The following is a 17,484-nucleotide window of genomic DNA, read 5'->3' as shown; positions in this document are numbered from 1 at the left end:
CTGGGAGGGAGTGATAACAGATGAATGAGACCACACAAAGGTCTTACTATTTTCAATCACTAATTCTCTAGTGGCTTTTCCCTCCTTCATTTCCTCCTTCCCTTTGTTAGGAACATAATTCACATTTGCTTTTACTGTGGAGAAGATGCAAGAAAAGGGAAAACACATATTGGCTGTCGTTTGTCCAGCTATTCAGTATCAAATGTACTTAATATATTCCCAAGCTGCAAATCACAAAACAACAAATAATGCAGTAAGGAATAGCAAGCAAGTGCTAGTACAAAGAATGAAATAAATCAAGAGGGGAGAGAATCCTGCCTTGTCTACTTGGTTTGTGCTCTGCAAGTTCTGTCTTTGCTGACTGTAAACCGTCTTTCATTTTGAGCTTATAATTCTTATGGAGTTACTCCCAGCACACAATTCCTCTTGACTATGAGGGGTGGCTGAGCAGATAGATAAATTCTGCCAACTAACGTGAAAGGTGAACTCGAACTAAAAAAGTTAGGTAAGAAACTAAAGCATACAATTCAGTCCAACAGAAGATTATAGTTGCCCTAGTGAATACATTTTAGAAAAAAAGTTGATCAAAATTGGTTAAGCCAAACTTGACTTTCACGGTAAGTTTAGAAATGCTTTTGATGAAAACTCTTCGTTGCAGGTTTTGGGGTTGAAGGGTGGCGTGCTATAAAGGTATTATTGAAAGGACACTAAAACAAATTCTGGGTGTTTATGATTAGCAGTGTCTGTGTTTGCTCTGCATAGTGTACTTGGCTTTCGAGCCCTTAGGACAGTAGCTGCACTGATGTCTCTCTAGACCGTCGCACACTGGGGTGTCCTTGGTTCAGCAGAAAGCCCAGGTGACTCTTTAAACATCCGGTATATCCTTGCAGCAAAACACAATTCTAGTCCATCACTCTTTTTATTCTATCTGAAGACAGTATTCTTAAATATTTATGCTCCAAAAATATGCCATTTACCAAGTTACGGTAACCTAATGATAATTTAGTATATATCTATATATCTATATCTATCTATATGTGTTTTCTACTAAAGGTATGCAGTTTGATTTGCGGAAACATCACGGATGCTTTAGAAAGAAGATTCTCCATTATTTTCTATTCGAGAAACTTACTCTTTTTTTGGGGGGAAGATAGGCCCTGAGCTAACATCTGTCGCCAATCTTCCTCCTTTTGCTTGAGGAAGATTGTCCCTGAGCTAACATCCATGCCAATCTGCCTCTACTTCATACGTGGAATGCCACCACAGCATGGCTTGATGAGCAGTGTGTACTTCCGCACCTGGGATCCGAATCTGTGAACCCTGGGCCGCCAAAGCAGAACATGCAAATTTAACCACCTACACCACCAGGCTGACCCCTCAAGAGTCTTACTCTAATACCCTGGCTATGACTTTGATCTCTTCAATTCTTTTGAATATGTCCAAATATTTGCATTGGCAAAATATTAGAAGGATTTGGTATGGTTCACACACAGACACCCTGATAGAGCTTTAAGCATGTCCCCTCCTATTCTGAATATTCGAGAATCAAATATCACCTTTTCTAAAGGTTGAAATAGGTCATTCGACCTTGGAACATTGATCAACGTTTTCTTGAGGAAGAAAATGTTGCTAGTCCATGATTGCTCTTAGGCCTTTTAATCAAAGAGTTAAAAATCAGGATATTATTTGAGACCTGCATACCATGAAATTCTGAATATACATCTGCTGGAGAATTACTTGACAATGGAAGAGTTATTTATATGGGAGAAAGAAAAGGAAGAAGGCATTTTTAGAACAAGAGTTACTGAAACATGAAATAAAATATTAAGTGGATGGCCCCATCCAACATTTCTAAGGTAAATATTGGTCAAGGTAAAAAAAACAAAAGCTGATTCTTTTATTCTTTTGGGATACTCTTCAAGATAGAAGAAGAGTCAGATTAGTGCTTACGAATACAGCATGGTGCTCTGAAACAATGTAATTTTTAAATAAAATATTCAATTGTTTAGTTGGTATTTCAGCTATTAATATATTGAAGATATAGATATCAAGAAGTATCCCAGACGTAAAATGTGAATGCCTGTGAAGCATCTCTTCTAGGAAGCCATTTGTCTGTTTCTCATAAAATATAGTAGCATAGTCAAATCTCTCATAAAAACATCCCTCCCCAAACTATATATATCCATCATTATATTTGATTATAATATGATTTCTATACAAAAGCTATTTCAAATAGAAATAAGTCTAAAACATTGCCTTAAAACTCCAGATACCTTCTATTTTTTTCTCTTCTACCATAAGAAGAAATCTGAATTTCTAGAAACTCTGCATTAGATAGATACCAGCTGTAACACAGTTGTCTTCCCATGCTCTATCAGGATCCAAAATAAGATACATCTGGCTCTATAAGAGAAAAAAAGAAATCTCCTAGAATTAATGATAGCACACTGTCAATTAAGATCCAAATTTAGATGCTGAATGAAGAATTCTTACGACACATAGTAGTTCATATCATTTTGCTTCTTCAAGTACTGCCAGCAGAACTTCTGAGATTTCAACTTTTCTTAACATTATTTGAGAAATATATAAAATTATATAAATTATATAACAAATGTTCAGCAGCAGTAAGTTCAAGTACTGTTCATTTTGCTTTTGCCCAGGATAAATATAAAGAAAAGAAAGAGGGAAGGAGGTTGCTGCAAGACAGAAAATAAATGAAGCTATTTTAATGAAAGCACACGATGTTGGAAAAATCCATCCATTTTGTAAATTTTCTTATCAACAGTAAACAAGGATACTCATATATATCCTGTGCAAAATACAGTAAGCAAGGACCTCTGGAACTCCAGACCATGAAGCCTTATCTTTGAATATTTGGTACAGAAATTTAACTTCCTTTTCCAGGTTATTCATGCTGCACTTTATTATATATTTGATGCTGAGTTGCTGAATTTGAACTTGTTCAAATGGCATCAATCCTGCCTTGATCTGGTTGGCAGAAATAGTGAATATATGGCTTTTTACCCTCATGAAAGAGAAGATTCAATGTTGTTGAGAGGAGAGGGGCTGGTCTCTGTGGTGGCAATAGAACCAATTCTAGTTTATTTCCTCCAGTCTTGAGAACTTGGCAGAATATCCACCTAGCTCAGCCCCGGGACTTCAGGACAGAAACCCATTATGGGAACTCCTAGCGTTTATTATGTTGATACATCAGTAAGACTTTTGAATGACAGTTAGTAAATCTCCTTAATTCCCAGTCCTTAGTTCCGCATTAAAAGAGGTTAAAAAAAAATGGAACTCAACAATTGTTATCTAAGCACAGTTCGTTTTGTAAAGTGTATAGCGCTCTAAGACAAATAAGTGAAGCTTCAGTCCAGTTAAATATATTAAAACATAAGAGTAATTATGACATATTTTATGGTATATACTTTTTATGGTAGCTACTATAAAACTTTAGAAAGCAATTTGTAATACTAGGGAAATCATGGTTTTCTTTACTAATAGAATCATTATGAAGAAAACTTAACCTTAATAAAATTTCTAAAATGCCTCAAAAGTCAAATGTTGATGTGGATTTCCAGGTCCTATGGCTAGTTCTATTTAAAAAAAATAGTTTTACAAAATGAAAAAGAGAAGTAATAAAGTTTCTGTTTCTAGCAGCCCTCAAGCAGACTAACTCACGCTTGTAAAGATATTTCTCAGCCTAAATGGGCTGTTAAAGAATGAACTTCACTTAATTCTGACCATAAAAACGTCATGTAGCTATGTGTTCTCACCTAAAATTGTTTCAAGAGTCTGCAAACAAGTCTCCTAAAAAATTAATGCCAGCTTTTATGTGTTCTATTGCTTTTTGGTTTTTCAATACGTATCCTTACTCTATGTGGAAATATATTTTTATTCCCGACTTTCATTTCTCAGCATGTTTTCAGCTTTTCTAAAAGAACTATAAAATCAGAATCTGTCACTGCTACACAACATTTACGTATGCAATCTGCAGTTCAACTCTAACAATACTGGGGGCAACTCATGTAGAAGAATAAATTATTTTCTAGACCTTGTAGGAGAGGTATCTCTTTATTTTCACTCTTGAACTCCACTTAAAAGATTTGATGTTTTTATTATGATTAATATAACCTCTACCTCCAGAAAAATGAAGAAATATGGAATTTCACAGTACTGAAAAATGCTTAAACAGCTAGAGAATAGATATATAGATTATATATAATTTATATTATATGTAATTTATATTATATATAATTTTAAGACCACAAACTTGTTACCATACTGCTTATCAAAGACAAATGCCAAAACTATAGATTATTCACAAGAAAGTATATGCTAATGAGATAAAAATCTCATGTATTGGCCAACATAGTTTCAATTTATTGACATTATCATTAAAGTCTTACAAAATTCAGTTTAAAATAAATCCTGAGAGTGATTTGTAATAGTTATTTGAAAGCCATTTTGGTAGTAGCGCAAGCACTCTTGTTAAGGAGTAAAAATGCACAATTAAATTAATGTCAGAAATAAACTGGGCTCTTGGAAATTAGTGGGATACCATTAGGCATTCATAAGATAATTCAAAAATAAAAACTTTGTGCTTTATAGCTTAGAAGCGCTTTCACCTGTTTTCTCCTTTGTTGAGCCTTGAAAGAGTAATATGTGAGTGTATCTTAATGAATGTATCACAATTTTCCTGAGTAGTACATTTGTCTTTATGTAGAACTATTAATATTTTGAAACCATAAACAGGATAGAAAGGAAGAAAACAAAACATGGAAAAGAGAAAAGAGAAAAAAGTAAATGGGTAAAACTACAAAACATGCTTAGATGGATTCATTTATATAGGGAACATGAATTACTTAATTGCAGGCAGTGTTCAAGGCTTTGGATATACAACTGTGAACAAAACAAAGTCATGTCGCATTTAATAGGGTAACCAATTCATCTCTGTTTGCCCAGACTTTCCTGGTTTTAGCACTGACATCCTGTATCCCAGAAACCACTTCGTTCAGGACAAACCAAGATGTCCCTCCTCTGGAACTTACCTTCTTATAATTGTCATCTTGATTCCTTGATTCCCTGATTCATATTAATCTGTTTACCTCGTTGCTAATGGCAGTACCAGATAACACTGGCCACAAGTAAGCAGTAGCCAGAACACTTGTTTCTAAGATGGGCAAGGTCATAATAAGAGCAAATGTTGGTAACATCAAATTCTCTAGAATAATTTCTGGACAGCACTCTGTAGAGTGCAACAGAAGTAAAGAAAGCACAACTTGCCCTCAAGGAAGACTTATAGTCTGAGAATGTCAGCAATCATTATTACAGCTACCATTTCTAAGACGCCTGAGGTAGTCATCATCTCCAGTCCTTACAAAGCCCTATAAGGTGGGTGTTATCTCCCTTTAGGGATGAAGAAATTGAGAATAAACATTTTCCACTGCACAAAAATTAGAAAGAAAACCAAAGGTGAAAGAAGAGAATTAGAGTTTTCAGATGGCTATCGCAAGCCTTCATTTAGCAGTGGCATTTATTGCTTAGAACAGAAAACTGTTAACATTCTCCTCAGAATATTTCATCTTTTGTATTCTATTAGATAACGTTCTCCTGGAAAACAGACTTCTCTTTGGGGACCCATTTTGGTAACTGGTCTTAGTCTTATTTGTTCCTTCAAATTTACTCATGAAATAGGTGGGCCAATACCATTGAAGCACTGGATTTGTTAATATGGCAATGTTTGAGATACCGACTTACATTGAATTTCGCAGAAGAACTTCAAATGGAAAACATTATGGATCAGCTAGCTTCCAAAGAAGAACATCACTCAATCAACACTATTTTTATCACAATTAATAAGTTTTAGGTATATATTTTTTGGAGTGCATTTTGATTTACTTTTTATATTCTACTCAAATGTCATTGATGGATATATTTCTGAGTAACACAGTAGCTAAAGGATCATATTCCTGTCCCTTTCCATAAAAAAAAAAAATGCTCCATACCAACCTCAATAGTTCTTTAACTTCTCATTATGTAAACTGTTTTCATGAAGTCAATAAAATTTTTCACTTTATCTTTCTTAGAATATAACACGTGTTATATTCTAAGTCTAAACTACTTAAGAGGTAAATATTAGGCAACAATTTTTCACTTGCCAAGTACCTAAAAGAGAGAAAAAAGGCTTAATTATTGAAAATGGCGATTCAAATGATAATTCTGAATAAAAAATATTTAATTATCCCAGCCAAGTACTGCTGAGAAATTTAAATCTCTGTACTTCAATTTCTGGTAGTTATTTTTCATACTTAGTAAAAGTATTACTTTTGGTAAATTATGAATGCAACCAAAGTGAAGATATCAGAAAAATAGATGGAACCATAAGATAATTAATTGGTTAATACGGACCAACATTGAAATACAGTGGAAAAGTTATCTCTCCACATAAAGGCAAGAATGACAGACTTGTGAATGGGACGCTAGTTGCAGACCTTTTAATATGGCATAAGTAGTTAGTTTTAAATCTTTGACCCCATTCAGGATCTTTTCTTTCCTAAATATATTTATTCATGAAACATTCCATGAGTGCTTTCTATATTCGAACAATCCGTAAAGTTTTTAGGAATGCAAAGAATAGGGCACAGGCTACCTTCAAGGACTGTTAAACTATTACAAATACAGTATGAGACACTGAGTGGAAGAGGCAGTGCATATTATGTAAGCAAAGAGAAGGGCAATAGACCTGAGCTGTGTGGTTGAGGGAAGGGGAATTGGTTTTGCTTCTTATATGAAGTGATGCCTGGACTGAGCCCTAGTGGATGAATAGGAGTTAGCTAGGAGGAAAGAGGTGATATATCAGCTTTCCCAGTACAATCTACAGCTAAGTCAGGGAACAAGCAACATCATATATGATAGAATGTGTATGAAAGAGGTTTGATGTTACTAGTGCAAAACTTGCAATTTGGAGATTGCAAAAGACTAAAGCTAAGACAATGATCGAAGACCTTGCAGAACATGTTGACCCTACTGGATGTAGCTAATAGATGATGATGAATTAGCTTATAGATGATGATGAAGTATTAACGTTTTCTAAGTAGTACTCAACTTAGATTTGAGATTTGGCTAGGGTACTTGCATGGCAGAAGAGGAGACTTTTGGGGTTAACAAGACGGGGGCAGAGAGAAACCCATTTTGGCGGGTGTTTCACTACTGCAGTGAAGAGATTATTAGTGAAAATTATCATCCAGATGTTTTGAAGTGTCCATTTAAAAAAACAAAATCAAGCTGAGTTAGCTGGACCTGGTGTCTCATTGGATGTTGGGGAGAGGAGAGGGAGTCAAGATTTCTCATATTTGTTAACTAGTTGAAATATGGGGGCTAGTGGAAGTTAGAAGATAATGCTTATAGTTGGCAGCTGAAATAAAACAAGTTGTTCTGGGTAGGGGCTGGGGAGGAAGGTTATGCCTTTACTAGGTTTTGGATATATGGAGTTTGAATACCTATGGGAAATCCGTGTAGAGTTGTCTGGAAAGAAACATTTCTGGACTAGCAATATCAATCTTGCAGTCATTAATATAAAATTTGTTGTGAAAACTGAGAGAGTGAATGAGACTCACCCAATAAGCAATATAAGAAGTCTGGTGAGTAGCAGATAGTACTGTGAAAAATAACAACATTTGATATGTGTGGGAAGGAAGAGAAAACCATTTATTCAAAATCCATTAAAGAAATACTCATTGAGTCTTTACAGCATGCCAATCCTCATGCTAGACCGTGGTGTTATCACTTTAAGGATGAGACCGAGGCTAAAAAGGGAAGACAAATGACACAGATAATTATTTAATTACAGCTATGATACATGCTATAAAGTAAAATTGCAAGAATAGATAATTAAGAATGTAAAACAAGGGAGCTTGTTCTAGTCTGGGAGGGTTCTTTAAAGTAGTGGCTCTTAAGGGAAGATGAGGAGAATGAATGGCTATGAGGCCAAGAGTGGTGGAGGCAGAGAGCCTTTGAAATAGAGGAACCGGTGTGGGTTAAGGTCCTGAGTCTTAAGGAAGCAGATGGAAAAGAAAACAAACAAGAGAAAAGTTCAGAGGAGAACCAGGGGAAGATTTATGATAGCCAGACAAATAGTGTTTGTGAAGGACATAAATCCAATAATCTAAGAAATTTTAAAACAGTCACTGAACTTGGCAATTGAGAAGTTAGTGATAGCTTTAGAACAGATTTAGGAAATGTTTGTATGTATTGGCTGGGTTGCAGTGAGAAGAGAAAAGGCTGTATTATGGTGGAGAGAGAAATTAATTGACAGGGCAGAGCCGGAGACAATGAGATAGATTGTTTTGAAGGAATTTGAAAGGAAAAATGGAAGTAGAGAGATTAGTGGTGATTGACATTAACTAGAAGGAGAAGACAGAGAACAAGGGAAGTTGCTAGACTAAGGGATTTAGATGTTATTCAAGAGGCAATAAGGCAGCCATGAAAAAGAAAAATACATATCGACCAATATTTTTGTCAGAATGATTATTTATGAGAATGAAATGGGAAATAAGCAAAATTAGAAATCCCAATTTAGCTAGGCTTGAAGAAATGATGGGAAAATGCCTCAGATTTTTTTAAAATCAACTCTCTACTTTCTGATCTATATTACATGACTGGCCCATCAGTAGTCAGAGACAAAGAGAATTTTCTGAGGAATCATGGACTCCTGATCTCTATATTCAGTCTGGCTTATAAATTACGATAGTTTGAAAGAACGAGAAACAAATACTTTTGATAAGTTCCCTGAATGGCTAATTAATCCATTTTAGGAGGTTCTTTCATCCTGTGATATACAGTAAAGTAATAAAATTTGCATTTTATGGAAGAACAATGAAACATGAAATTCAAAATACTACAGAGTCCATTTGGGGAATGAAATTAGGTTGTCATCTATTAAATAACTTATTAATTAATGTCATAGTAGCTCAGAGCAAAAGAGTACAGTTGTAGTCTTCCAGATAAGAACTATGATGAATGGAAGGAATCCAAGCTTTTAAACTTGTGAGTAGAGTACAGAAGAGAATTTCAGGGAGTAGTGGAAGCTCCCATATGGAATGAAGGAAGCCTCTGGAGACCAGATTATAGGCAACTGTCTGGCTGTAAATATCAAGACATAGACAAGCAGTGATGTAATACATCTCTTCCATCTCAAGGGCCTTTTGTTTAATGTTTAGTTGCATCACACGTGTTATGAGTCCAAGGATACGAAAACTTTTCAAAATTTTTGGTACTTGTTCCAAGAGAAATAATATTAAATTGGTAAGTAAATGACAGTGATTTCTAATTTATTTTTCCATGGAACATTATTTACAAACTATCTGTTCATGCTGGTATGGCAAAATATGGTAATATATATTATCACTCGATAATAAATTTACTTTTGTATTAATAGGTAGCATTTTGAAAAGCTTTTAAGCAAGGAGACCCGAAACCTCCTTGCTGAGTCATGATCACTGGGTTTGCCATGCTTGGGGTGCAGATCAGAGTGAAATATTGCTATGCTAGCTATTACGTAATGGAAAAATCAAGTCATGAGCAGGTAAACACCTGGATTAAGAAGATAAATGTTAGAATTGGGGACACAGAAGAGGCAAAAAAGAAAAAGGAGTTTTGAATCAGACACAGGGCCTTTGAAAAGAATTACAGTCTCTTAGTCTGTAAACCTAACACTCGTGGTTTGGACTCTCCATTGGTTTCTTTATGCTTCTTTGACTGGATGCTTACCAGCACAGCATCCATGGAAGTCCATTATCATTTCATTTCATGCCTTCTTAATGTGTCACAAAATGGAAAATCTAGTGTATAATTTAGACAGACTCCCTGCCTGAAGTTGATGATCTTTACTTTCCATATTTTAATTGATTAATTAAAATTCATTGTCTAAACTCTGTTTATACCCAATGAATCAAATATGTGTATTGAGTTTTTACCTTAACCCCTTATCTTTTTATTCTTTTGGTCCCCAAAATGTGACCACAAACATGTTTGCCAAACAAATGATTTTTGTTGTTCTTTATTTTATTTTATACCTGGAAATTGTTGTTCAGCTGTTCCATGGCTATGGAAAATGTCCTACATTTAAAAATATTTGTTTTATATGCTTCCTTTAAGGGTTTGGCACAAACGCTTTGTTATTTAATCATCATTTCCTTGAATCAAGTCACATCCTATTAGATTTACCCATTTGTCATTGAGTTCCAGTCATAAGAAATTTTGGAATAGACATATGAGCTTAAAGGAAAGAGGTAGAATGGTATCCACACCATTGCCTCTGTTCCAATTCCAATTATTTAGGTTTTCAATTTCAAGTGTTTTTTGTTCTTAGTAACTACCCAATCACTAATTACAATATTTTTGCTTTTATTTTCAGGTTCCAAATTTTCATAAATAATGAAAAATTTTGACTTCTTTTAAACTGCATGGCTCCAATATTTGTGTGAGTGGATGTATATGTGTGTATGTATGTGTGGGTGTACTTCCATGGGCTTCTTTCCCATACTTTTATTCTCCTTTCTTTTGCTACTCACCAGTACAACTTCCATTAGTCTTTAAACGTGTAAAAGAATAGTTTTTCTTGTCTAGTAGTTTCATAGTTTAAAACTTTGGCACAGGAGAGGGCCAGATAATGTGCCTTTTCTTTATTAATTTGTGCACTTGCTTCTGACAGATTCAAAATATTGAAAATATAATGGTATTGACTTTAAAGCCACGTTAGTTTTCAGTATATTTTTCTTTTCCTTCTGAGAAAAACTTCTTTCCCAGTATGTCCTTTGTGCATCTACATTGTTGATTAATAATAATTAACATTAATTATAGTCTTAATAAAATCATAATAGCTAACATTTATTGAATTCTCAGTTCAGACCACTCTAAGTTTCATGAATTTGATTCCATATTCCTCAACATTCCTAATTGCCCCCAATATTAAGACAAAGCACTATGTTTTATTGAGAAAAATAGGAATGAGTGTGATGACTCCACCCCAGCTGAGAAAAACTAGGACCAAAATTGCATATCTTATTATTCTTCTTCTCCCAATGCCCATTCTTGAGGAACTCTGCCGCTATACTTGTTACTTACATAAAAAGACTTCTTTATTAAATCCTGTTTGATGAATAAGTCCCTCAAAGAAAGAACTGAAGAAAGCGGTTAATAAATCTATAATTTCGCTCAGCCTATCTTAGGTCCGTAAAAGGGAATATGCCTATAAAGATTAATCACACACAAAACTGTGGTCCCAAACTATTTCTGTGTCTTGAAAATGTGTTTCACAGTTACAGAACCTTTTCAGTGACCTTAAGCTGAGACCTTAAAAAGTAGCCCTGAGGAAATCCATTAGGGATATAAAAGGAATAAATGTAAAGAGCAGAGTCTGTAGTTTTGTAAAGTTGATGCCAAGTCCTCCTCTCTTCTTGACACTTCTAATGACTGTCTTACTAAACAGAGCTGAGTTAATATGAGGTCTTGGGACTTCGCCTCCTGGCTTCAATCATATTTCTGCCTAGCAGTGTGTTTTCAGTCTGAAGACTTTTAAAACATGTCTAAAATGATGCAGTTTACAGAGTTTTGAGTTTGCTTTGTTTTTTTCCTAGAACTTGGCGGGGGGGAGTCTCAAGAAATGGAAAGCTTGATTTTATTATGCTGAAACACAAAGGTGTCACACATGAAGATGCAATGAATTTTAAAGTAAAATGCATGCACCAGTCACCAAACACCATAGAATTAAGCCAGTTAATTTAAAAAGAAACTTTTGCAAAACTTAGCTACTCTTATTTCCTGGTTTGAAACTTCTTTATAGTTTGTGAGTGTTTTTGCCCCAATATTCTTCCTACTGTTTACTCAGCTTTGCTCTAAAATTCCTTTTTAAGGGATTAGAAGGGATCTTGAAAGTCCCAGACCTATTTTCAATGTGACCTCTTTTCTGTCAGGTTCCTTTTTAGCATCATTCCATCCCTATGATTTTTCTAAAGTATATTGGCAGAAATCCTTTGAAATCTCAGAACGACTGACCAGGAAGCAACAGATATATCAGGAATTTTGCAAACTATACAGTCAATCTCCAGATCAATTATGTGATTCTCTAAGAGGCAGAATGCCACTTTTAAAAAAAGTTTATTTGAATCAGGGTCAGCAAACTACTACCTGCCTGTCAATGACCACTGCTAGTAAACAAAGTTTCCTTGGAACTCAGTCATGCCCGTTGGTTTATGCATTCATTGTCTATGGTTGCTTTCACACTACAGTAGCAGAGTTGAGTACATCATGTACCACACAACAACCTTTTAGTCAACAACACACTGCATATAGGAGGATGGTCTAAGATTAGTACCCTATATCCTAGGTGTGTAGTAGCTAACCATCTAGGTTTGTGTAAGTACAATATATGATGTTTGCACAACAAAGAAACCACCTAATGACGCATTTCTCAGAACGTTATCTCCATCATTAAGCCACACATGACTGTAGTTGCATTTGGGGCCATGTGTCATGAAAAACCTAAAATATTTGTTATTTGACCCTTTACAGATAGTTTACAAACCCCTGGTGTAGAAGATGGAAATTAATCAGTCTCTTCAATCATAAGCAGTCACTTATGTAGTATTAAATGATTTGTAGTGGTTTGACTTTGAAGTCTGATATTTGCATTCTTTAAAACTTCCTTCCACTATCTTATTTCTGCACTGCCCATTATTAGTATATTATAGGCTGAAAGAGCATGTTATTTATGAATAAGTGAAATATCACTTCGGACACTCTCCCATGACAAAGTATTATCTTTGAGTTTCCTTCAGAACTTCCTTGATTGCAGAATTTATTACCACCTTCAATATTTTTCACTGCATCAGAGAAAATTAAAAAGAATCTTGTTATCCAAAGAAAACCAGCCAATAGATTTTGATCAAGAAGGCTTTCTTTGTGTAAAGAAAGGAAGACAGCCAATGCCTCTGAAATGTTAAGTGAGCATTCCCTAGAAACCTCCACATTATCCTATGCTAAGCTTACATGTTGATTAGATGCTTCAGTTAAATGCTGTTTTCCTGAAGAAATATTTATTTTGCTGTGTTAATGATTCTCTTTCAACTAGAATTATTAGGGGAATATAGTCAGGCCTAAAAATAAAAAAGACAGGTGTTCAGACAACCATGACAAATTTAAACGGCTTGATTACTTCTCTGTGGTAGATGATTTGTTTTATTGTCTGAAATACCACAATTACATTGGGTTCTTCTTCCATCTAAGGGAAGATAAAAGAATAAATTAAGCTGGCTTCAAGTACATTTTGAATAATAATTGCAGAAGATTTGAAAGTTGGCAGGCCAGTTGAAATGTGCCCAAAATTCACTAAAACTAATATCTAATATTTTGAGGATTCTGACTTGACATATATTTCGGCTTTTCATCTATCTTCCAAGTGCTTTTGAACAAGTTGCAGATCTCCGTTTGGAATAATGAGCAATAAGGAAATTTTTCTTTGCCCAGTAATCCAAAAGTAGAGATAAGAAAAGCTCTTACCTGGATAATTTTTCCATAAAGATTCTATCCATAACCTTTGCTTTCTGCTTTAAACGTCTAGCTCAGCCTTTCCCACTTCTGATTCTACATTAGAAGCACCTTGGAAGGTTTTTTAAAATTGTGATAGTCGACCTCCATGCATACTTTAGAGATTTTGATTGAACTGGTTTAGGATGGCGCCAAAGCATCAATATTTTTTTAAAGATCCCCTCGTAATTCTAATATACACTAGAGTTGAAAACTGCTGGTATAAATGCCTTAGTAACTACAGGCAGACAGATCCTAGGAAATGATATATCCCATGGAAACCTAGTTTCTAACACTGCATGTGAGCAGATTACTAGAATTTACTTCCCAGATTAATAATAATACTTTACGTGTATATGATATACCATTTGCCTTGTGATTTCATACTCAACCAACACTTGCTGATGGCTTAATGAATATAAACTGACTACCTGTGCAAAGCATGGTAATCAGTTGTCAACTATGAGCTTTTATAAGAATGAGTTTAAATGGCTATCGTAATCCTTGAGGCTAAAAGTAGTTAATACATTTAATATTGTGAGTACAGATGGGACCTGGGATGTAGGAATAAAGAAAGTTATGATTTCCCAGCTGTGGACATCTTTAAGAATAAGGCAGTCATATGCCTTTTCTGGGGTAAGAAAGATAGAAACTTCACTGAAGACAGGCAGTTGAATTTCACAGATAACTAGCCAAGGGTTCCTCCTGTCATCTGCCTTTCCTGGGGCAGAGAAGATAAGCAGAGGGAGGCGGACCAAGGAGCTTCACAGCCAGGCTTTACCTATATGGTCTCATCTTGTGATGCGGCTCCTGGATATTTCCAGTGAAACCTATGATGAAAATAATGTCTTAAGATGATCCTAGGATAAAGAATGAAAATAAGAACACCTCAAAATAGCTTTATTCCTCCACAAATGTAATTAAATGAATTCTAATATCTCAATATTTTTATTGTCCTTTCTCATTAGAAAATTAGCCTGTAACCTGAAAGTCATTCATTCGCTCATTTATTCAATTCAATCTATAGCTCTTTTCAAAATATTGTCTTATCCCAAGTATTTCTTTCATTATCAATATTGAAATTTCTTACATGCTTAATCTTGTTACTATTCTTCCTTCTTGCCTTCCTCTCTTCCTCCCTTCCTCTTTCCTTCTTTCTTTCTTCTCCTTTTTTCTTTATTCTTTGTTTTATTTTTTAAATTACAAAATTAATACATACTGTTGTAACAGAAGAACCAATAGAATACAAAAATATGTAAAGATGACACATCATCAACTATGTATCCTAGGTAACCAACATTAAAAGTCTGTTTATCTTTCTCATGATTAGTTTGCTCAAGCTACTGCTATGAAATATATATATTTGTAATTTTATATATATATATGTATTATTATATATGATATATTTGTTTCCTTCAGGGGAATAAATGTCTCCTGTAGCAGCAACTATGTAAGTAACTGATAGTGAAGTCCTTAGAAGTTAGGCCCCTCGATTTAGAATTCCTGATTGAATCTTGCCTCATCACTCACTAGAAAGGAAATAAGCTCTGAAGCCTCAGGCCATTCATCTGGAAAATGGGAATAATAGCCTGACCACACCGTAGAGTAGTCATGGGATTTTATGTGAAGTGATGTATGTATAAAGGATATTAGGATGGATTCTGGCACCTAGACAATTACAAACAAAGCATGACTTTTATCACCAATCAACTATCATACCAATTAACTTATACATTTTAGAAAAGAGAAAATTTCCAAGTTGTTTTTCTCCAATCTGTGCAAGAGATATATTCCAAAGCACTAAGATAGGACAGCCTACAACAAGACCTCACAGGAGCCAAGTGGGCCCAGAGCTGTCACAGTTTTATTTCAGGGACTTGCTTGACTTAAGTTGAATGTGAATGACTATTTTAAACTCATGCTCTATAGAAAGATATTCAAACCAAAGATAGAAATTGGTGCTTATGCCACAGCACAGTGATTGTTTTTCAGATATTTTGTCCACAGGGGATGGGTTGAATATGTGCAGGTGGGGTGAGGTGACCGGCTTACCTGAGTAAATAAGCAGACCTAGTAAGAAAGCAATGACTTTTCATTTTCTCAAGCCCTTTCCTGAGAAAACCTTACCTCACTCTTTAAGAGAGAGAGGCTCTCATTGTCAAAGAACTAGCTACTCTGTTTCATATGGCTTGGTATACATCCTATTGTCAATGCTAAAGGTATAGTACGTTCTCAGTAGACGTGGATGGATGGATAGATGGACAGATGGATGACCGGATGGATGAATAAACGGTGTGGCCCTCCCACCCAACTCCTGCTTTCTGTTAAAAAGACTAAGTCCACACAGCGCTGTACTTAGAAGCATGCCTCTGAGGTTAGTCACAATGTCTCTAAGAAATTCTCATTCTTGGAATGACACTAAGTTTTCTCATCTCCTAATTGGATCTCATAATCTCCCAATATTAAGGTGATTAGATTACTTGAGATGTATGTGTGAAAAAATAGTTTTCCATTTAATAATTATTACTGACTGAGGAGTTTTACTAAAATGAAATGGAATAGAATGATGCACTAAAAATTGAGTTTTATATGGATCTGACACAATATAGGAGATTATGAAATATTTAACGAATAAGTAAGTGAATACGTGAAAGGATAAAGACATCTAGATAAAATTAAATCAAGGCTGACCCTCTATTCACTCTCAGTAAGCCTAGAATTACTGGTGGAGGATGATTATTTGCATATTTTACAAGGAGTCGTCAAACTTACAGCTGTGGGCCGAATCCATCCCCCCCCCCACCACCTTGTTTATATACGGCTGATGTCAATACAAAATGTATGGAAATTTATTTTCCCTCTGGATATCTAAGTGCCTATATAATAGTCTCAATTTTGCCTCTTGGCCCACAAAACCTAAAATATTTACTCTCTAGTCGTGTACAAAAATTTTGCTGATCCCACATTATGCTATAAGCTGTGAGAATGGTGGGCCAGATTCGATGTATATACTCTTATCTACTCAGCACCTAGCTCTCTGCCTGGCACAGAGTAGACATGCACTCAGTGACTTTTCAATGGATGAATAAATAAATAAATGTATGAACACATTCTTCGCTTTACTCCTTAAACCCACATGTGCCATCTTCAAAATAGAAAATATTTATCATCAGAGTTCTCAAAAACATACCTTTAAAATTTTATCAATATAGGAAAGAGTAATTTTAAAAATATGGCCATGTTTTTTATATTTGAATTGTTCAAGAACATTTCAGAAACATAGTATATGTAATGATAGGAAACTATTTTTTGGTTGCCTGGAGAGGTAGAATGTACTTACGTCTCTATTTCATGGTTGAGATTCGTGCGGTGTGTACTTCCACCTATGGATATTGCGGGAAAGGTTATTTTAAAAAGCAGAAGAGGCTTCTTAGGAATGGAGTTTACCAGGAAGCATTTGTCTTTGGCTGGCCCTTCCCTTTCCTCTTGTAAAATTGCAGGTGGAGAGAATTGCACATCCAGTTATGCTAATGAAACGGCACAGGAGGCTTCCTGGTTTCACTCTGTAGATTCACAGTTAGGGAAGATTTCCTCTTAATACAGTTCCCTGGGCTATAAGAGCTGTGTATGACTTAAAACTTAGCACTTCCGAGATTCTCAATATAAATAGAACAGTCGATTTAATTCTATGTGCCTTTTATTGCTATTTATAAAATCTATCAGCCTCCATTTTCATATTTCTTTCCCCCTTTGTTTCCGTGGTTGAAAATTTTCTTTTTCATTTTGGTTATCTGATTTTCTCTGATCTTTGAATATAAATCACTTCAAATTGTTTTCTGAAGGAGGTAAGATAACCATAATTGCTAAATATATGTAAACTATGCTTATGATCTTGCT

General features: G+C 35.0%; 1 long non-coding RNA gene across 1 annotated transcript; it reads right to left on the bottom strand.

Annotated features, from left to right (window-relative positions):
• Positions 1-7,688: 7,688 nt before the first annotated feature.
• Positions 7,689-17,059, bottom strand: LOC139074317 (uncharacterized). The gene is made up of 3 exons (XR_011523820.1): positions 16,928-17,059; positions 14,369-14,417; positions 7,689-7,808 (listed from the first exon to the last, which is right to left on the bottom strand). It is a non-coding gene; the product is annotated as an uncharacterized lncRNA (long non-coding RNA).
• Positions 17,060-17,484: the final 425 nt, after the last annotated feature.

This window comes from Equus przewalskii, chromosome 11 (assembly GCF_037783145.1).
Source record: "Equus przewalskii isolate Varuska chromosome 11, EquPr2, whole genome shotgun sequence".
Taxonomy (NCBI): Eukaryota; Metazoa; Chordata; class Mammalia; order Perissodactyla; family Equidae; genus Equus; species Equus przewalskii.
Note: the sequence above shows the minus strand (reverse complement) of the source record. Positions and strands in the feature narration are given on the sequence as shown.